The sequence below is a fragment of the Triturus cristatus genome, chromosome 5_2 (assembly GCF_964204655.1).
Source record: "Triturus cristatus chromosome 5_2, aTriCri1.1, whole genome shotgun sequence".
Classification (NCBI taxonomy): domain Eukaryota; kingdom Metazoa; phylum Chordata; class Amphibia; order Caudata; family Salamandridae; genus Triturus; species Triturus cristatus.
In genome coordinates, this window is record NC_140588.1 from 448366483 (window position 1) to 448388896 (window position 22414).

At 41.9% G+C, this 22414-nt stretch overlaps 1 protein-coding gene across 1 annotated transcript in view; it reads right to left on the reverse strand.

Annotated features, from left to right (window-relative positions):
• Window positions 1-22414, reverse strand: part of PKD1L1 (polycystin 1 like 1, transient receptor potential channel interacting) — a 1386277-nt gene that overhangs the window by 462146 nt on the left and 901717 nt on the right. The gene's annotated exons all lie outside the window — the stretch shown is intronic.

Sequence of the window (22414 nt, forward strand, 5' to 3'; positions counted from 1 at the left end):
ATTACAAACTCGTGCAGAGAAATGCAGAGCTATGATTGGCTGCCAACACTTCAAGCAGGAAGTGTTGGCAGCCATATTTGGACTCCGCCTCAGCTGAGCCCCACAAAAAAAGCAGTAAGAAAATAAGAATAGGGGATAGGGTAGAAATACCCTGACGCCCCCCAAAGTAGGTTCTGGAGTCCCAGAGGGACCACGCCAGGAAAAAGGGTTTTGTTTAAAAAACAAATTGCCCGAAATTCGCAACAATCACAGGAAAATAAATAGATGCAGGCTCCCATGCTTGTTTTTAATTAACCCCACAGGTGGGCCAGGTCCAGGGGCATACCATAACAATAGGGGTTTGGGGGGGCATGGGGCCCCCTCGTAGGGCATATGAAAGCCCTGTGATTGCCACCTACCCAGGGCACTGCTTTTAATGAATGCGGGGAGGTTCCTGCGGCAGCATCCCTGGGGACCGCCACCTCTCCGGGGAACTCAAAGGTACGTTAACAGGGGGCCCATTGGGCATGCCCGCGGCCCGTAAACTACCATGTCCCCAGGGAAATACATACACTAATTATCCGGGGGCCCGCACGACCTCTCCCACAGCCCCAGAGACTGCTACCTCCCAGGGGCTAAACATTAACTATTGATGCAAAGGCCCGTCCGGGCTCCCCCACAGCCCTGGGGACCTCCACCTCGCTGGGGCTAAACATAATATTAATGAAGGGGGGCCTGCATGCCCCTCTTGCTGCCCCGGGGACTGCCACCTCCTCAGGTCTATTCATTCTAACTAAGGGGGGGCCTCGGGCCCCCGCAGTCCAGGGGACCAACACCTCCCCGGGTCATTGAGATGTCATCCGTGACATCACTGACCATGTCATGAGTAATGTAATATGTGAGGTCATAAGCAGTGCATGGGGGGGGGCATAAGTGGTAGTTAGCTCAGGTAACTGCTGAATTTCTATGGTTTTGTACGAGTGAAATTTGTGCCTAACTATAACATACTTGTAACCTTTGTTTTTTACAGGGAATTTCTATGTTTTTTTTAACTAGTAGTTGCATTTGCAGAGTGGTTGGGACAGAGGGTGGGGCCACTGAACCAGCTCACAGGAATCCCGCTGTGTCACGCTTACAGGCGGTAACAAGAGAGCTTCTTGGCCCCCAAGAATCCTCTGCAACTAATTAGACTTCATCCCCCAACCACTATTGTGCCATGAGGTGTATTTGCAGAGTGGTGGTGAAGGGGGCAGAGCCTCCGACCAGCTCACAGCAATCCCACTGTGTGGTACTATAGGAAGTTAGGATCTTTCTGCATGTGTACCCCCACTTTTTCCCTGGTGCTAAGCTGGTTTTGACTAGTCTGACTGGGATCCTGCTAATCAGTCTTTCTGCTTTCTCCCAAAACTGTTACAACATGTACCTTTGTACACTTCAGATTGGATACTGGGGTACCCATGTCAGTTCCTAGAATATGGTGTACATGTACTCAGAGCATAAGTAACCCAGAGGCCTCCCGTGGGCTGAAGCATGTATTATGTCACCCATGAGAGGCAATACAAAATGGAACTACAGGTCTGCCATTGCAGCCTGTGTAAGTTGGTGCATGCACCACTTCCTTAAGATATATGTTTACTATATCTAAGGGTCACTGCACATAAAACCTATAAGTCACCCCTATAGCAGGCCTTAGCAATCCTGAAGGCAGGGTGCTTGGTTCTATGTGAGAGGGTGCCACTGCATGAGCAGGACACCCTTGTAGCCTACGGAGTCCATTCTCCTGGATTGTCAGTATAGCAGTCATACCTATAGGTAGAGGTGCATTATGTGACCGCGTGATGACCATCTTGAAAATGACTGCACGTAACCCTATCATGTTTAGTATCAAACATATTGGAATCATACCCCCACACCGTTAACTGGTGTGGGAGGTATGATTCCACCTTTCAGAAGCCAGCTTCATGGGGTCCCTGGCATTTTCGGTACCAGCCTTCTAGTACCGGACAGCACAAAATGGTTGCTGCCGACTAGAGACACATTTCTGCCCTCCTGCTGGTGACCACCTCCCAGATAGGATTTAGTGTATTAGGGCTGGGTGGGTGCGCTTGCCAGCAACTTGAAGTCTGCATGACGGACACATTTGGTGTCCTTGTGCATAGTCCAGTTCAAACCAGTCCTGGGAGCCGTTGGCTCTCGCTCTGGCGCAAAACTGGACAAAGGACATGGGAGTAACCAGCCCACTACCCAAACCCTCCCCATGGAGGGTCCCCTGAATCTGTCCAACCCTCTCCTGTGGGTACTTAAGGGCTTACCTGGCTTTAGGACCCTAGATTAGACGTGGACAAGATTCTGAACCAGAAACCACTGAACTTCGACCGTCTGGACACCCTGGACTTCGCTGGACTTCGTTTGGGTCTGACTTTGTCTCACTCTCAGTCTAAAGCATCGTCTGTGCCCGTGCACCATACAGGCTACGTGCAGGACCTGTGGAGCATCAAGGACAACTGAAGATATCTCCCTTGGTATTCGCAGGCACCGCAACACAACTGTCCGGTCTGCCGACCCTGAGCTCCTACTGACTCTGAAGGCTCCAGCTACACAGGATGTGGGCTTGTACGTCCCTCAAGGTCTGAGCTGCCCTCTCACCAAGTTTGAGGACAGAATCCCTCGTGGGGGCTGCAATACCCGACCCCTGGCTCCGCGTACATTTGCAAGTGCATATGCTGGTTGGTGTTTCCCGAACAAGTGCACTGGGCTCAGAGTAGCCCCAACCTCTGGCACCATTTCCTACCAAGAACTTCAGCCTCCTTGCACCGAGTGCTCCGTGGGCTGTTTGGTGAAATGGCTCGAGGTCCTCTCGCGACTCCTGTGCCTCTGGCCTGTGAGTCCATCTGAGGGTCCATTTTATTTTCCATGGGTTCCCCTGGTTGCTCCAGTCCTGCCCTGGCTCCCCTTTCTGTGGTGAGTCTCCTGGACCTTGCTGTCCGAACCGTAACCATCTTTGACCTCCTGCATGGGTTGCCGCTGCCAAGGCTTGTTGATGCTCCCACCGAACACCGACCCCTCAGCACTAGACATACTTTGTGGTACAGCTCGTATCCGGCTCCTGGTCATCCTCAACGTCTCCTGGTCTCCGTAGCTGCAGAGTCAGGGACTCTATCAACACACCTGAAGCACCCGACATCTGTGGGCATTCGTCTACCGAGCCCCTGGTCGCTCCTGAGGGACCCAGTCTCTGTCTCCTCTGCTTTCAGGTACTTTTCAACAAGAATCCACCTTTGGATTCCAACTGACCCTTTTCTTCCTTCCAGCAGTGACACTTTCTTTAAGTTCACCATTGAGATCGACTGCGGTTTCCAACGCCACTTCAGCCCTATGCACCCAGCTTCCCTGGAATAGTTAACTCTGGTACATCGGTATCCATGGGTGGGGTGGCTCCCCAACCTTCAGTGATCCACTGGGAAGGGTCCTTAAACTCTAAAAATTCAACCGCGACTTCCCCATAGAATTGAACGGAGCACGCGGTCGTGTTCCCACACTGCACCCGTCCTCCGTGGGGTCCCTACTTACTCACCTTGGTGCCAGCAATTCAACATCCTCTCGACACTGTGTTGACTTGAGTCATGGTTCTTATACCACTATTTTAGTATATGGTTTGGTCCCCCCGGGGCCCACTGTGTATTTGTGCTATTTACATTCATTTGTGTGCTACAGAATTGTGTGCTTTATGATTATCTCTGTGTAGGAGATATTGTGTCGTACTAGATAGTTCTATATTTAGAAATACATATTTTTATTACTACTGTGTGGTTCTCCTTTCATTTAACCAATATTATAATGTTGCATTCTGGTCAAACAAGCCGCTTAACATTCCTTCAAAACTAAGCCTGAAGGCTGCTCTCCACAGCTACCAATTGCATAGCATTCCAAGGTTATCTTTGACCTCTTAAATCACCATAAGGGTTGTTTCGACATGTGCAAGGTGTCCACTTTAATTAGTGGACAGCATATACCAGGCCAACTTCTCACAGGTACTTACGTGAGGTAACAGGAGGGCTTGTTAGCCCCCAAAAACCCTCAACAGCCAAAGGGACTTCACCCCCAAGCATGTTTGAAGAGTGCTGGGGAGAGGGGATGTGGCCTCCAAAGACCTCCAAGCAATTCTCCTGTTTAGGACCCTCAGCATCCAAGGAGACTTTATCCCAACTACTAGTGCACCAGGAGGAGCGTTTGCAGAGTGTGGAAAGGGGGCGGGGCATCTTGCGACTGGCAGTCTTTTTAAAATATATTTTTTGCTTTATTTTATTACGGAGTGAGTAGTTGCGTGGCCCCACTTCTCTGGGCCGCGGGGACCCCATCCCCTTGGGCCAGGCCTTTATGAAATGGGGAAGGGGCTGCGCTGACCTCCTCTGAGACCGATTCTGGCCCTGGGGACCCATCCCCCACGGCCCGGCCTTTTTTTGTATATAGTTTGAGGAACATGCCTTCAAATGCAGTGTTTAAGGCTGTAGATTTTGTTAACAGAAAGAAACATGAAGTTAGTGGTATAGTCCATATAAATATATGATTTTGGGTGGAAAATGTAGAAAACCTTAGAGAATGTAGTGATGCATCATTGTTATCAATTACTGATCAGTATGTAACTTTACATATTTTGATTATTTTGTCTTTTTTAGGGAGAAAATGGAAAAACAGAAGCTCTGATTAACAGACGTACCATGTCATGCAATATACGGAGGAGTAAAAAATGTTTAAAGTTACTACTGATTTCTTTCCTTAATAGCGTTTAAAGATTTAAAAATTAATATAGTCTTCTAATGTTGACTTAAAGTGGCAGTTCATTCTTCAAGACCTGGTAACGGTTCTCATACATATATATGTATGTTTAAGGAGCTATAGAGAGATTAGTGCTTCTATACACAGTAGAATAAATATTTTATACAAGAGGCAGGTTTTGGTACATAGTACACTATGCACTGTTGTCTGCTGGTGGAGAGGGCAGTTCTTTTGCACATCTTAGATTATGTGCTTGTCGCTCTGGAGCGAAGTTTCAGTACAGAGCTCTTCTCTTTGTGTACACCGTACTACACATGCCTGTCCCCATAAGGAGTTGTCTCAGAGAGAGGTTAGTGTGACCTTACATTCAAATGTGCACACTGACAGGATACTCTATTTTACACTCTAATATTGACATTCATTATCATGAAAAGAAGTATGAGCAGAGAGAGCAGTCTCTACCAACATTGTATTTTGCACGTGTTACTCTGGGGAGACTCTCAGCTGAGAGGGCAGTGTGTTTTCATATCATAGTCTCTATAGTTGTTATGCAAGATATACTTAGGAGTATAAAGGTCATTTCAACTGCATACTTTAATTGCACGTCTTTCATAATGGGGAGACGTGTGATCACAAAGGTAAGCCACTTTTCACACCTGAATTTGCACAAGCATTATCCCCAAGACATCACAGGAGAGCGAATACACTGCCATTTTCACATGTACACAGGTTTCTTCCTAAAGTTGCATTCACTCTCACACAATGACTTTTGCCACACATTTGCAACCATGGCAGTGTGGATTAGTTTCTAGGAAACTATACTTGCTTACAAACCAACTTTGCAAGAGCACTATCATGATATATTGACATCATGCACAAGGTCTATACATACATTGTGCAACTGTGATTATTTATTTCGTACATATGGCGACAGGCTTATCTATAACACAAACAATGGCAGCCTGACCAAGATCTCTGCCCAAGGCAATGATGTCTTTTGTTATAAATAAACTTCGATCTGCGGGTGATGGCAGAGGAACAGTTTGCTGTCATTGTGAGGTCTCTACATGCTGATGCTTCAGCCCAGCAACCTGCTGAAATCTCTACAATAGCTGTCCAGCACTTGATCGGGACCTACATTCCCTTCCTTCAGGGGATGGATCATCCAGTAAGGGTATTTTTTACAGAACACGAACACACACGAACACACACACACAACTTAGGGGACGCATAGTAGGTGTAGGCCAGAATTTTATATTGTTTTATATGCCTGCATATATACATTGTTTTAGCTCGATGGTGGAACTTTTCAATCTATTCATTGTCCTAATACTTCTAATAACATTAATTTTCTTCGGTCTATTGATCAATGCAGCACATATATGTTATACAAGAATCAAGTTGGTTCAATAAATATTATATTACTCTAAGAGAAAGAGAGCAGTGACAGAGAAAAAGGGCTCTAGATCTGCTATCACGATTCCTGGGGACCAGGATCGTCATGCTCAGTGGTTGTCAGAAACATTTCCCACCTGGCTAGAGTTATGGTGGCTTATGGTGGCTCTGTGAGTTAGCTGGCTTATAGGACTACATATCCTGATTGGAAACTACACAACATTACCATCCCCACCCTACTATGCATACTAATTAGCCTGGGAAAGGTGCGAGTAGAGAGGCAGTGTCTCTTTACACCCTACTCTACACACCAGTAATCTTCATGCAAGGTCTCAGTGGAGAGGGCAGTGTCTCCCCATAGTCTATTTTTGGGGATTGTAAGAGGCAAGCATTGTATTGAAGGAAATGTAAATTATTCCTTTAAAGTATTCTTACAAAATTGTGAGAATCTCACGGGATCGTATGCAAAAAAGGGATAGCGAAAATCTGGTGCATATAAATTATACCTATTACAACAGGATATGTTCAGTGAAAATGCAAATTCCATTATGAAAGTATGCTCTCGCGAGAATAAAGGAGCAATCACTGCCCCCTCCGAGTGGACACGGAGAACTGTACACCTGACTCTTGCGAGAGGCCAGCGAGAGTCACCCACACTGTGTATGACAGCCTCATGGCTCAACAGTGTGTCTTACAAGAGTCATTCAGAAGGAAAAAAAGAGGATTGCATAGTACAAAACACATATAAGGAAACTATAGGGTAGCTCTGAAAATTGCTTTTTTAAGTAACATTTTCAGCAACTATATTTTTTGTGCTTAACATTTTTTACTTATTATTTTTTTTTAAATGAGACCGAACACAAGGAAGAAAGTGAGAGTAAAGAAAACAAGAATATCTCCTTCAAAACAAAGAGGAGAAAAATGGAGAAAAAAATGTTTTAAAAAACTATTGTCTAGGTGGCTTTGTTCGTATAAGCAGAGTTATCTGCATGAGCAGTAAGTACCTGAACAGGCGCAGCGTCACCAGGTTGAAACTATGTGGATGCCCCTGATGAGTTATCAAGCTCTGCAGCTGGGGATACCTCAGCCTGAGCAAGGCGTTGAGGGTGCATAGTCCTCAAATGTCACCACATCCCAGTGGTACTCATGGAATGTTACCCCCCCCCCCCCCCTCCCGAGGAACACTTTTTTTCCCAGATGTTACAAATTACATATTTCCAAAACATTTTCATCCCACCAGACTCATCTGAATAAATTGCCAGACCAATGACTCCCTGGGTGGCTGACTAGCAGGAACAGGAGTAGGATTCTCATCAGAATTAGTTGAAAATATTCTGATCACAGAAAATCAACAAAGTCAGAGAGGTAGCCAAAAAGTACAACCACCGCAAAAAACAATAGGTAAAAGAAACAACAAGGAAGGAATCTTTCTTTGCTAAATAAAGATATTTATATGAACTCATCACAATCCTTCCTTGGGATGTCTTTCCTCTCCCAGAGAGGCATGCAGCATCATAAAAACAGAAAACTTTCTAAATATCTCAAATGCAACATTACATCAAAGATTTTTCTACTTTAAGCAACACTTCTCATGCCTTACTTCCTTCACAACAACAAAAATACACGGTTATGAACTTAATTCCAAATGTACGATCTCATGAGCCGATCGCGACAGCCGGAAAGGAAGTCAAACCCCTTAGTAGTCAATGCAGGGGATTGTGTGTTCAACTCCCATAATGGTCTTGTGAGAGCTGTAAGTTTGTAAACTAAATAATACAATATACATACTGTACTGAATGTATTGTAGAGATTAGCATTCAATAACTGACCAAATGAAAAAGATCTCTGTACAATAGATTAGAACGAAATGTATAACTATGATCTCACGAGTCTCCTGCGAGAGCGCTCACACACCTTAAAAATGGATGTACATAGTGAAAACACATAGTTCACAGTAAAGGAAATACTGATCAGTGTCTTTTTTTAAATATAAATAGGACGTTTATGTAAAGATGCATATAAAGTATGAAAGCTATGCAGGTAATATTACTGTATATATGAGTTACAAAAACTAAGAAGTTGAACATTCTCAGTGCAAACATTGTTGGAGTAGTTAGTTTCTATGTATTTTTAAATATTTTTTAAAAACCCTTCAAATGCACTGGAGAAAAGCGAAGGTTAAATTAACGTTAAAGTTAGGTGAAATAAAAGCATGTGTTTTTGATTAAAAAAAACCTCTTAGAAATTTACTGAAACAAAAGGTTAAATTAGCATTATAGTTAGGTGAATTTGTCAGTGACAATATTAAGGCTTTGAACTAAAGAAAACACAGAAATTCACCACTTAAAGTAAGCAGCACTAACTATAACTTGCGCCCCCCCATGCACTGCTTATGACCTCATGTATGACGTCACTCATGACATGTTATATGACATTATTTATGACATCTCAAATGACATCATCCAACAATTTAAGATGCTTTTTTTTTACAGTTATCATAGTGGTAAATAACTACCATATTAATTCTACATAATTTTGCACAGCTTAGGTGCAGCTAATGGGTGTAAGAGTTTACAAAACGGTGTGCTCTTAATGCATCATTGATATGTAGAGGTTAGAAACATGTCATAAATGTTTGCATTCAAGAGTAACTGTCTGTGTGTGCAAGCAACAGTTGACTTGTATTCATTATGCTCCACACAAGTTTTTGGTTCTGCATAAAAAGATTCCAACTGGAGTAGGATTCTACATACTAGATACTAACTTTTGTAAGAAGTCTTGAGTTAGTAGAGAGAATTGTGTCACCATGATAATTTATATTTAACATGGACGTGTGTGTGTGGACCAGGTACTAACCTATGTATGTACCTTGGCTGTTTTGCTTTAGAAGAAAGGCTACCTGTAACATTTTGACCATAGTGTAAAGGGTGCGAGGTAGTATGATCTTTAGCACTTTCAGATCTTGGTTATTTTTTAGAAAACTGTCTTTTTTTACAACTGTGGCATAGGAGGTGCACAGTTCTTCATAGATTCTTTTCAATACTCTGTGGTGTATTTCTAATTTGAGTATAACTGTTTTGAAACAGTGTGCTTATAATAAACTCTCTCCAAAGAGTAAAAACTGTTCACAGTACTCATCTCTCTTATCAACATAATTTCTTTATGTATGTGATTCAAATACAGCTTAGTATATATATATATATATATATATATATATATATATATATATATATATATATATATATATATCCAAGAAAGAAGTGACTCAAACAGATAGATTCACCAAAGAACAAAAATATATTTCCACTACAACGTTTCAGCTTCCGCCTTCCTCAGGTAGTACAAGATGGTTTGCTCTGTGGCTGCACAGATGACAGCTGAATTTTCAAAAAGCATCATGAATGAAAATTCCATTTGGAATGTGGAATCAATGCAGTCCTGAGAGCTCTTGAGATATGCAGTAATCAGGTTGTGTTGTCAGTAATATTCAGTCCATCTGGATGCAGTGATTTTAAACGGTACATCCAGAAGTTTTCCCTGGAGTCCAGTAGTTCTTCCTTTGAAACATGTTCCACGGGGAATATCTTCAAATCTGATAGTGAATGATCCACAAGGTTAAAATGATTGGCTACAGGCTGGTCAATTTTCTTATTAATTATTGCAGATTTGTGGTTCCTGAATCGTATATGGAGGTCATTCACTGTTTGGCCTACATATTGCTTTTTACAGCTTTGCCGTTGGCACTGAATCACATAAATAATGCATGTTGAGCGACATGTAAGAGGAGCTTGCTATATTATTTAAAAGGCGAGGCTATCCTCTGCATATCATACAGCAACAAATTGACAAGTCTTTGCAGTTACCCAGAGAAGCACTTATTTGGAATACCAACGGCAGAAACAAAAGTGACAGACCTCCATTTGTAGTCGACTATCATCCATCAGCTCCTAACTACAGAAATATAATGCAAAAAACATTTCCCTTACTGTCCACTTGTCAAAAATTGCAAAAGGTTTTTCCAAAACCACCAGTCATTGCTTACCGCAGAGCTCCAAATTTACGATCTCTTATTGTGAGAGCTGAACTCAAGCAAGCTGTAACAAATGCAGGGGTTCATTGCTGTGACTCTAAAAGGTGCATCACGTGTGAATATCTTTTACAAACATCATCTGTAACTAGTTCTGTTACGAGAAGGACCTATGCAATAAGGCAGCATCTTACATGTCGCTCAACATGCATTATTTTCACTCATGATGCTTTTTGAAAATTCAGCTGTCATCTGTGCAGCCACAGAGCAAACCATCTTGTACTACCTGAGGAAGGCGGAAGCTGAAACGTTGTAGTGGAAATATATTTTTGTTCTTTGGTGAATCTATCTGTTTGAGTCACTTCTTTCTTGGATATTTTATTTCTTTATGACTCATTGTATCCTTTGGGATCCAGATTTTTGCCCTGGCTGGCTGTTGTTTTCTTGTGATCCTTCATCTTCAGATATATATATATATATTACCTACTGGCGGTCGCCAGTAGGTAGTTATAGTTAGGACCTATTTTCCATAGTAAATCCGCAACATTCTATTCCCAATAAGTCTGGCACCAGTTGACGAATCTTCTCAAAATTTTCCAAACTTTTGGCCGGCTCGGGTCCGCTCCTATCCTGAAAGTTTCGTGGTGATTCGTCAAGCGGGGGCTGAGAAAAAAGGGGGATCCCAAAACGCTTTTCCCCCATGCAATTTCCCATAGGACCTGTTGACGCAGCTACAGCCCGAACTGCTGAACGGAATTACACAAAATTTGACAGAAAGGTAGACCTTGGTTCAGAGTCGTGCCTTTTGCTTAAATGGTGTAAATCCGTTCAGTAGTTCCTGAGAAAATCAAAAGTAAAATAACATATATATCTGGGCGGAGCCTAACCACACATCTCATCGTGAGATCTGATTGGCTGTCAGCACTTCATCCAAGAAGTGTTGGCAGCCATCTTGGGACCAATATACATGATAGCACCTCATTAAAAAGCATTGCAGTTAATAGAAGGTTTTAAGACTTTAGTTACATTATAAATCATTTGTTGATGGTACCATACTCAGTTTAGGAATTGTGGTGTGTTCTAAGGTGATTTTACCATGTGAAAAAGCCTTCTGCTGGGATATCATGAATCATGTTTGAGAGAAAACTATTTTCACATGCTTTTCCCACAGAGGTTTGGAAGGTGATCTATAAGCTAAACTGAGAGCATATTTTCTGTAAATCCACATTATCTTTCTTACTCATGTGAGAATGAAGTCTGACATTCTCAGTAAAACATGTACATCCAACAAGGGCAGAGACTGTCAGTTGATTCCTTTGTGTTCTACTGCAGCTTCCCAGAGTGTTCTAAAGAACAACTAGAGCGCTAACAGTCTTACTTATGACAAAGGCATGGCACACCTGAAGCCATCTTGATTGGAATAAAGTGGTAACATTTAAAACATTTAATTTAAAAAGGAACAACATGAGGGGGTTCATTTTGCCATAGAATGTATGACTAGTGCTGCAGAAAGAAAAATTAGGGCACATTTTGAGAGACTTCTCAAAATCTCTTCTATTTCATTAAATAATTCTGACATGCAGACTGAAACATGCACTTTCAATACCAGCAGCAGACTTCCCTGGTGAGCAGTAGCTTTACTACAGTGATCTAATGAGCGACTAGAGTGCTAACATTCTGAATTTATGGCAAATGTGTGACACATCTGAATGCCTTCTTCATTGAATCAAAGTAAAAAACTGACAGTATGCCTACTGAGGAGACTGTAGTAAATGAGGAAATTAGGAAACTTCATAACAAGTCTCCCAAGATGGCCACCAGAGACAAAAGAGCCCAAATGTAGCACAATTATCACCAAGATGTAGCCCAAGTATAGCCCAATGACAGAAATCCCAGAGTGTTTTAATGAACAACTAGAGCGCTAACAGTCTTACTTATGACAAAAGTATGGCACATCTGAAGCCATCTTGATTGGAATAAAGTGGTAACAGTTAAAACATTTAATTTGCAAAGGAACAAAATGAGGGGGTTCATTTTTCCATAGAAATTATGATTAGTGCTGCAGAAAGAAAAATTAGGGCACATTGTGACTTCTCAAATCCTCTTCCATTTCATTAAAAAGTTCTGACATGCAGACTGAAACATGCACTTTGAATAACAGCAGCAGACTTCCCTGGTGAGCAGTAGCTTTACTACAGTGATCTAATGAGGAACTAGAGTGCTACCATTCAGAATTTATGGCAAATGTGTCACATCTGAATGCCTTCTTGATGGAACCAAAGTAAACAAGCATTGAAAATGCAATAGGTCTCGCCCTCGTTTAAGTTAAAGCAATTCTGTTTGTAATTAGGTGGCTTTTTAGCTTTGCTTTTATTAGTGTTTTTCAAAATGTCATGTACATAACATGCATATATGTATGCATGCATTTATATTTGTATTTATATAGATATGCAGATTATATATATGTTTATATATGTATATATATATATACACACATACATATATATAAATGCATATGCATATATGTGCATATGTGTGTGTGTAGAGACGTAGAGGTAGAGAATAGTAGAGAGGTAGAGAGTAGAGGATGAGTAATAGAGAGTAGAGAGAAGAGACAGAGTAGTAGAGAGTAGTAGAGAGTGAGTCGTAGAGAGTAGTAGAGAGTGAGAAGTAGAGAGTAGTAGAGAGTGAGTATTAGAGAGTGAGTAGTAGAGAGTAGTAGAAAGTAGTAGAGAGTAGTAGAGAGTAGTAGAGAGTGAGTAGTAGAGAGTAGTAGAGAGTGAGTAGTAGAGAGTGAGTAGTAGAGAGTAGTAGAGAGTGAGTAGTAGAGAGTAGTAGAGAGTATTAGAGAGTGAGTAGTAGAGAGTAGTAGAGAGTGAGCAGTAGAGTGAGTACTAGAGTAGTAGAGTGAGTAGTAGAAAGTAGTAGAGAGTAGTAGAGAGTGAGTAGTAGAGAGTGAGTAGTAGAGAGTAGTGGAGTAGTAGAGAGTGAGTAGTAGAGAGTAGTCGAGAGTGAGTAGTCGAGTGAGTAGCAGGGAGTAGTAGAGTGTGAGTAGTAGAGTAAGTAGTAGAGAGCAAATAGTAGAGAGTGTGTAGTAGAGAGAGAGTAGTAGAGAGAGTAGTAGAGAGTAGTAGAGAGTAGTAGAGAGAGTAGTAGAGAGAGTAGTAGAGAGAGTAGTAGAGAGAGTAGTAGAGAGTGAGTAGTAGAGAGTGAGTAGTAGAGAGTGAGTAGTAGAGAGTGAGTAGCAGAGAATAGTAGAGAGTAGTAGAGAGCGAGTAGTAGAGAGTGAGTAGTGGAGAGTGAGTAGTAGAGAGTGAATAGTAGAGAGAGAGTAGTAGAGAGTGAGTAGTGGAGAGTGAGTAGTAGAGAGTAGTAGAGAGTGAGTAGTAGAGAGTAGTAGAGAGTGAGTAGTAGAGAGTAGTAGAGAGTGAGTAGTAGAGAGTAGTAGAGAGTGAGTAGTAGAGCAGTAGAGAGTGAATAGTAGAGAGAGAGTAGTAGAGAGTAGTAGAGTGAGTAGTAGAGAGTAGTAGAGAGTGAGTAGTAGAGAGTAGTAGAGAGTGAGTAGCAGGGAGTAGTAGAGAGTGAGTAGTAGAGTAAGTAGTAGAGAGCAAATAGTAGAGAGTGTGTAGTAGAGAGAGAGTAGTAGAGAGAGTAGTAGAGAGTAGTAGAGAGAGTAGTAGAGAGTAGTAGAGAGAGTAGTAGAGAGAGTAGTAGAGAGTGAGTAGTAGAGAGTGAGTAGTAGAGAGTGAGTAGTAGAGAGCGAGTAGTAGAGAGTGAGTAGTGGAGAGTGAGTAGTAGAGTAGTAGAGAGTGAATAGTAGAGAGAGAGTAGTAGAGAGTAGTAGAGTGTGTAGTAGAGAGTAGTAGAGAGTGTGTAGTAGAGAGTAGTAGAGAGTGAGTAGTAGAGAGTAGTAGAGAGTGAGTAGTTGAGAGTGATTAGTTGAGAGTGAGTAGTAGAGAGTTTTGTAGAGTAGTAGGGAGTGAGTAGTAGAGAGTGAGTAGTAGAGAGTAGTAGAGTGAGTAGTAGAGAGGGAGTAGTAGAGAATAGTAGAGATTGAGTAGTAGAGAGTGAGTGGTAGAGAGTAGTAAAGAGTAGTAGAGAGTGAGTGGTAGAGAGTAGTAGAGAGTAGTAGAGAGCAGTAGTGAGTAGTAGAGAGTAGTAGAGAGTAGTAGAGAGTGAGTAGTAGAGAGTGAGTAGTAGAGAGTAGTAGTAGAGAATAGTAGAGAGTAATAGAGAGTAGTAGAGAGTGAGTAGTTTAATTTCAAAGGAACACAATGAGGAGGGTCATTTTGCCATAGAAATTATGATTAGTGTGGAAAAAAGAAAATTAGGGCATATTTTGAGTGACTTCTCAAATTCTCTTCTATTTCCTTAAAAAATTCTGACATGCAGACTGAAATATGCACTTTCAATACCAGCAGCAGACTTCCCTAGTGAGCAGTAGCTTTACTACAGTGATCTAATAAGCAACTAGAGTGCTACCATTCAGAATTTATGGCAAATGTGTGACACATCTGAATGCCTTCTGGATGGAATGAAAGTAAAAAACCTGAAAGTATTTCCTACTGAGGAGACTGTTGTAAATGAGGAAATTAGGAAACTTCAAAACAAATAAGTCTCCCAAGATGGCCACCAGAGACAAAAGAGCCCAAATGTAGCACAAATATCACCGAGATGTAGCCCAATTATAGCCCACTGACAGAATGTCCCAGAGTGTTTTAAAGAACAACTAGAGCGCTAACAGTCTTACTTATGACAAAAGTATGGCACACCTGAAGCCATCTTAATTGGAATAAAGTGGTAACACTTAAAACATTTAATTTGCAAAGGAACAAAATGAGGGGTTCATTTTGCCATAGAAATTATGATTAGTGCTGCAGAAAGAAAGATTAGGGTACATTTTGACTTCTCAAATCCTCTTCCATTTCATTAAACAATTCTGACATGCAGACTGAAACATGCACTTTGAATACCAGCAGCAGACTTCCCTGGTGAGCAGTAGCTTTACTACAGTGATCTAATGAGCAACTAGAGTGCTACCATTCAGAATTTATGGAAAATGTGTGACACATCTGAATGCCTTCTTGATGGATTCAAAGTAAACAAGCACTGAAAATGCAATAGGTCTCGCCCTCGTTAAAGTTTTTTTAGCTTTGCTTGTATTAGAGTTTTTCAAACTTTCATGTACATACCATGCATATGTATGCATATATGTATATGTATATGTTTGCATGCATTTATATTTATATAGATATGCAGATTATATTTATATGTTTATATATGTAGATATCTATCTATACACATACATATATATAAATGCATATGCATATATATATATGTGCATATGTGTGCATGTACAGAGAGGTAGAGGTGTATAGGTAGAGGTGTAGAGGTAGAGAGGTAGAAAGTAGCAGAGAGAGAAGCAGAGAGGTAGAGAGGCAGAGAGTAGAGAGCGAGTAATAGAGAGTAGAGAGTGAGTAGTAGAGAGTAGTAGAGAAAGTATCAGATAGTGAGTAGTAGAGAGTGAGTAGTAGAGAGTGAGTAGTAGAGAGTGAGTAGTAGAGAGAAGTAGAGTGAGTAGTAGAGTGAGTAGTGGAGAGTAGTAGAGAGTGAGTAGTAGAGAATGAGTAGTAGAGAGTGAGTAGCAGAGAGAGTATTAGAGAGTAGTAGAGAGTGAGTAGCAGAGTGAGTAGTAGAGAGTAGTAGAGAGAGTAGTAGAGAGTGAGTAGTAGAGAGTAGTAGAGTGAGCAGTAGAGAGTGAGTAGTAGAGAGGGAGTATTAGAGAGTGAGTAGTAGAGAGTGAGTAGTAGAGAGTAGTAGAGAATGATTAGTAGAGAGTGAGTAGTAGAGAGAGAGTAGTAGAGTAGTAGAGAGTGAGTAGTAGAGAGAGAGTAGTAGAGTAGTAGAGAGTGAGTAGTAGAGAGTGAGTAGTAGAGAGTAGTGGAGTAGTAGAGAGTAAGTAGTAGAGAGTGAGTAGTAGAGTGAGTACTAGAGAGTAGTAGAGAGTGAGTAGCAGAGAGCAAGTAGTAGAGAGTGTGTAGTAAAGAGTGAGTAGTAGAGAGTGAGAAGTAGAGAGAGAGTAGTAGAGAGTGAGTAGTAGAGAGTGAGTAGTAGAGAGTGAGTAGTAGAGAATGAGTAGTGGAGAGTGAGCAGTAGAGAGTAGTAGAGAGTGAGTAGTAGAGAGTGAGTAGTAGAGTGAGTAGTAGAGAGTAAGTAGTAGAGAGAGAGTGGTAGAGAGTGAGTGGTTGTTAGACAGCAAGCATCCTGCATCATACAGTGTAGAGTAAGGATGATATAGAGGTTTGCTCTTTGTGAAATTGCAGCACTTTTCAGACGGTCTCTGAGCTTTGCTCTCGAGGCGGAGTTTGTGGATACTCCCCAACATTCAAAAGGCACGACAGCTGGTGAAGCCGTTGCTTGGCTTACGAGTCACGTCGTGTAAACCCTGCTACCTTGAAGCTCTGAATCCGTATGTATCCATCCTTGTTTCCCTAATCCTTGAAGCGGTGCAAGAAGGACGCCGCCTATCCGTTTTTTTTTCTCCGGACTCGCATTCAACCGGGTGCCTTCAGTACGCGAGTTCTCTGCTGAAACAACTTTCCGGTTGTGCCGGTTCTTCGTGGAAGAGAACCTTCTATCCTCATTTCCCTGCACTGAGTCTGTGCATAAGTTCAGAAGTCACAACTTATGCCTTCCTCGTGAATATCAGCCTCTCCTATGAAACTGCCAGCGTCGCTCATTTGAACTATAATTAAAGCGACCAACGAACTCAGGATTCTCTGTGCCTCATATACTGGCCAGACCGCTTTTTCGCTTATGGAATCCTTCCGAACACTGTGAGACTGAAAGTTCTGTTTGTCTTTTTCCGATTTCGTCTCAAGGTACGAGACGCGATCGTTTGTTTTAGTTTGATTCTACGATACATTGTATCTCTCAACACACGCTTCCCGAGCTTTTTGTTTTGACTTTGGTGATACATTGTATCTCTCAACGCACGCTTCCCGAGCGTTTTATTTTGACTTTGGGGAGTGACGAACTATCGCACCTGGTAACCAACTCCCTGTATACGGAGGACAGAAAGCAGCATTTCTTTTGGAATAACGGGCCGATCCTTGCTTACCGGACTACAGTTGCCCTTCCTGTGTTTTGCCTTGGACATATCTACTGCTGCAGCTGGTTACGACTGTCCTTCCTACATTCTCTACAACTGCATCTGGAGGCTGCATTTATCCTCAGGAGATCTTATGCCGGTGAGTGTGGTCTTAATTTCCAGAGAGCAAATACCTCTATAAGTCACAACTAGTGGTACTGTTTAGTCAGGAATAGGAAAAGGAGCACATTTGTAATTGTCCTATTCTTCTTTCTATAGGTTGCCATCATTCCTGTTTTAAGGACCATATCATTAATTCGGCTGGGAAAGTTAAACACGCCACCTCCAGATATCTCATCCCCACATCTCCTCGAGTCAGTTTAGGAGTGTGGAAGTAAAGTTATGGGTCACATGCATACTGTGGTTTGAGGAGAATGGGGAATTTATCATCGCTCCCGTGGATTGAGCCCCGCTGGATTTGAGGTTAGTGGTATTGGCGACAGTGGTAGAGTAGTAGAGTGAGTAGTAGAGAATAGTAGAGAGTGAGTAGTAGAGCGAGTAGTAGAGCGAGTAGTAGAGTAGTAGAGAGTGAGTAGCAGAGAGAGTAGTAGAGAATAGTAGAGAGTGAGTAGTAGAGAGTGAGTAGTAGAGAGTGAGTGGTAGAGAGTAGTAAAGAGTAGTAGAGAGTGAGTGGTAGAGAGTAGTAGAGAGTAGTAGAGAGTAGTAGAGAGTAGTAGAGAGTAGTAGAGAGTGAGTAGTAGAGAGTGAGTAGTAGAGAGTAGTAGTAGAGAATAGTAGAGAGTAATAGAGAGTAGTAGAGAGTGAGTAGTTTAATTTCAAAGGAACACAATGAGGAGGGTCATTTTGCCATAGAAATTATGATTCGTGTGGAAAAAAGAAAATTAGGGCATATTTTGAGTGACTTCTCAAATTCTCTTCTATTTCCTTAAAAAATTCTGACATGCAGACTGAAATATGCACTTTCAATACCAGCAGCAGACTTCCCTAGTGAGCAGTAGCTTTACTACAGTGATCTAATAAGCAACTAGAGTGCTACCATTCAGAATTTATGGCAAATGTGTGACACATCTGAATGCCTTCTGGATGGAATGAAAGTAAAAAACCTGAAAGTATTTCCTACTGAGGAGACTGTTGTAAATGAGGAAATTAGGAAACTTCAAAACAAATAAGTCTCCCAAGATGGCCACCAGAGACAAAAGAGCCCAAATGTAGCACAAATATCACCGAGATGTAGCCCAATTATAGCCCACTGACAGAATGTCCCAGAGTGTTTTAAAGAACAACTAGAGCGCTAACAGTCTTACTTATGACAAAAGTATGGCACACCTGAAGCCATCTTAATTGGAATAAAGTGGTAACACTTAAAACATTTAATTTGCAAAGGAACAAAATGAGGGGTTCATTTTGCCATAGAAATTATGATTAGTGCTGCAGAAAGAAAGATTAGGGTACATTTTGACTTCTCAAATCCTCTTCCATTTCATTAAACAATTCTGACATGCAGACTGAAACATGCACTTTGAATACCAGCAGCAGACTTCCCTGGTGAGCAGTAGCTTTACTACAGTGATCTAATGAGCAACTAGAGTGCTACCATTCAGAATTTATGGAAAATGTGTGACACATCTGAATGCCTTCTTGATGGATTCAAAGTAAACAAGCACTGAAAATGCAATAGGTCTCGCCCTCGTTAAAGTTTTTTTAGCTTTGCTTGTATTAGAGTTTTTCAAACTTTCATGTACATACCATGCATATGTATGCATATATGTATATGTATATGTTTGCATGCATTTATATTTATATAGATATGCAGATTATATTTATATGTTTATATATGTAGATATCTATCTATACACATACATATATATAAATGCATATGCATATATATATATGTGCATATGTGTGCATGTACAGAGAGGTAGAGGTGTATAGGTAGAGGTGTAGAGGTAGAGAGGTAGAAAGTAGCAGAGAGAGAAGCAGAGAGGTAGAGAGGCAGAGAGTAGAGAGCGAGTAATAGAGAGTAGAGAGTGAGTAGTAGAGAGTAGTAGAGAAAGTATCAGATAGTGAGTAGTAGAGAGTGAGTAGTAGAGAGTGAGTAGTAGAGAGTGAGTAGTAGAGAGAAGTAGAGTGAGTAGTAGAGTGAGTAGTGGAGAGTAGTAGAGAGTGAGTAGTAGAGAATGAGTAGTAGAGAGTGAGTAGCAGAGAGAGTATTAGAGAGTAGTAGAGAGTGAGTAGCAGAGTGAGTAGTAGAGAGTAGTAGAGAGAGTAGTAGAGAGTGAGTAGTAGAGAGTAGTAGAGTGAGCAGTAGAGAGTGAGTAGTAGAGAGGGAGTATTAGAGAGTGAGTAGTAGAGAGTGAGTAGTAGAGAGTAGTAGAGAATGATTAGTAGAGAGTGAGTAGTAGAGAGAGAGTAGTAGAGTAGTAGAGAGTGAGTAGTAGAGAGAGAGTAGTAGAGTAGTAGAGAGTGAGTAGTAGAGAGTGAGTAGTAGAGAGTAGTGGAGTAGTAGAGAGTAAGTAGTAGAGAGTGAGTAGTAGAGTGAGTACTAGAGAGTAGTAGAGAGTGAGTAGCAGAGAGCAAGTAGTAGAGAGTGTGTAGTAAAGAGTGAGTAGTAGAGAGTGAGAAGTAGAGAGAGAGTAGTAGAGAGTGAGTAGTAGAGAGTGAGTAGTAGAGAGTGAGTAGTAGAGAATGAGTAGTGGAGAGTGAGCAGTAGAGAGTAGTAGAGAGTGAGTAGTAGAGAGTGAGTAGTAGAGTGAGTAGTAGAGAGTAAGTAGTAGAGAGAGAGTGGTAGAGAGTGAGTGGTTGTTAGACAGCAAGCATCCTGCATCATACAGTGTAGAGTAAGGATGATATAGAGGTTTGCTCTTTGTGAAATTGCAGCACTTTTCAGACGGTCTCTGAGCTTTGCTCTCGAGGCGGAGTTTGTGGATACTCCCCAACATTCAAAAGGCACGACAGCTGGTGAAGCCGTTGCTTGGCTTACGAGTCACGTCGTGTAAACCCTGCTACCTTGAAGCTCTGAATCCGTATGTATCCATCCTTGTTTCCCTAATCCTTGAAGCGGTGCAAGAAGGACGCCGCCTATCCGTTTTTTTTTCTCCGGACTCGCATTCAACCGGGTGCCTTCAGTACGCGAGTTCTCTGCTGAAACAACTTTCCGGTTGTGCCGGTTCTTCGTGGAAGAGAACCTTCTATCCTCATTTCCCTGCACTGAGTCTGTGCATAAGTTCAGAAGTCACAACTTATGCCTTCCTCGTGAATATCAGCCTCTCCTATGAAACTGCCAGCGTCGCTCATTTGAACTATAATTAAAGCGACCAACGAACTCAGGATTCTCTGTGCCTCATATACTGGCCAGACCGCTTTTTCGCTTATGGAATCCTTCCGAACACTGTGAGACTGAAAGTTCTGTTTGTCTTTTTCCGATTTCGTCTCAAGGTACGAGACGCGATCGTTTGTTTTAGTTTGATTCTACGATACATTGTATCTCTCAACACACGCTTCCCGAGCTTTTTGTTTTGACTTTGGTGATACATTGTATCTCTCAACGCACGCTTCCCGAGCGTTTTATTTTGACTTTGGGGAGTGACGAACTATCGCACCTGGTAACCAACTCCCTGTATACGGAGGACAGAAAGCAGCATTTCTTTTGGAATAACGGGCCGATCCTTGCTTACCGGACTACAGTTGCCCTTCCTGTGTTTTGCCTTGGACATATCTACTGCTGCAGCTGGTTACGACTGTCCTTCCTACATTCTCTACAACTGCATCTGGAGGCTGCATTTATCCTCAGGAGATCTTATGCCGGTGAGTGTGGTCTTAATTTCCAGAGAGCAAATACCTCTATAAGTCACAACTAGTGGTACTGTTTAGTCAGGAATAGGAAAAGGAACACATTTGTAATTGTCCTATTCTTCTTTCTATAGGTTGCCATCATTCCTGTTTTAAGGACCATATCATTAATTCGGCTGGGAAAGTTAAACACGCCACCTCCAGATATCTCATCCCCACATCTCCTCGAGTCAGTTTAGGAGTGTGGAAGTAAAGTTATGGGTCACATGCATACTGTGGTTTGAGGAGAATGGGGAATTTATCATCGCTCCCGTGGATTGAGCCCCGCTGGATTTGAGGTTAGTGGTATTGGCGACAGTGGTAGAGTAGTAGAGTGAGTAGTAGAGAATAGTAGAGAGTGAGTAGTAGAGCGAGTAGTAGAGCGAGTAGTAGAGTAGTAGAGAGTGAGTAGCAGAGAGAGTAGTAGAGAATAGTAGAGAGTGAGTAGTAGAGAGTGAGTAGTAGAGAGTGAGTAGTAGAGAGTAGTAGAGAGCGAGTAGTAGAGAGTGAGTAGTAGAGAGTGAGTAGTAGAGAGTGAGTAGTAGAGAGAGAGTAGTAGAGAGAGTAGTAGAGAGAGTAGTAGAGAGAGTAGTAGAGTGAGTAGTAGAGAGTAGTAGTAGAGAGTGAGTAGTAGAGAGTGAATAGTAGAGAGTGAGTAGTAGAGAGAGTGAGTAGTAGAGAGAGTGAGTAGTAGAGAGAGTGAGTAGTAGAGAGAGTGAGTAGTAGAGTGAGTAGTAGAGAGTGAGTAGTAGAGTGTTTAGTAGAGAGTGAGTAGTAGAGTGAGTAGAAGAGAGTAGAAGAGAGTAGAAGAGAGTAGTAGAGAGTAGTAGAGAGTAGTAGTAGAGAGTGAGTAGTAGAGAGTGAGTAGTAGAGAGTGAGTAGTAGAGTAGTAGAGAGTGAGTGGTAGAGAGTAGTAGAAAGTAGTAGAGTGAGTAGTAGAGAGTGAGTAGTAGAGAGTGAATAGTAGAGAGTAGTAGAGAGTGAGTATTAGAGAGTGAGTATTAGAGAGTGAGTAGTAGAGAGTGAGTAGTAGAGTGAGTAGTAGAGAGTAGTAGAGAGTGAGTAGTAGAGAGTGAGTAGTAGAGAGTGAGTAGTAGAGAGTGAGTAGTAGAGAGTGAGTAGCAGAGAGAGTATGAGAGTAGTAGAGAGTGAGTAGCAGAGTGAGTAGTAGAGAGTAGTAGAGAGTAGTAGAGAGAGAGTAGTAGAGTGAGTAGTAGAGAGTAGTAGAGAGTGAGTAGTAGAGAGTAGTAGAGAGCGAGTAGTAGAGAGTAGTAGAGAGTAGTAGAGAGCGAGTAGTA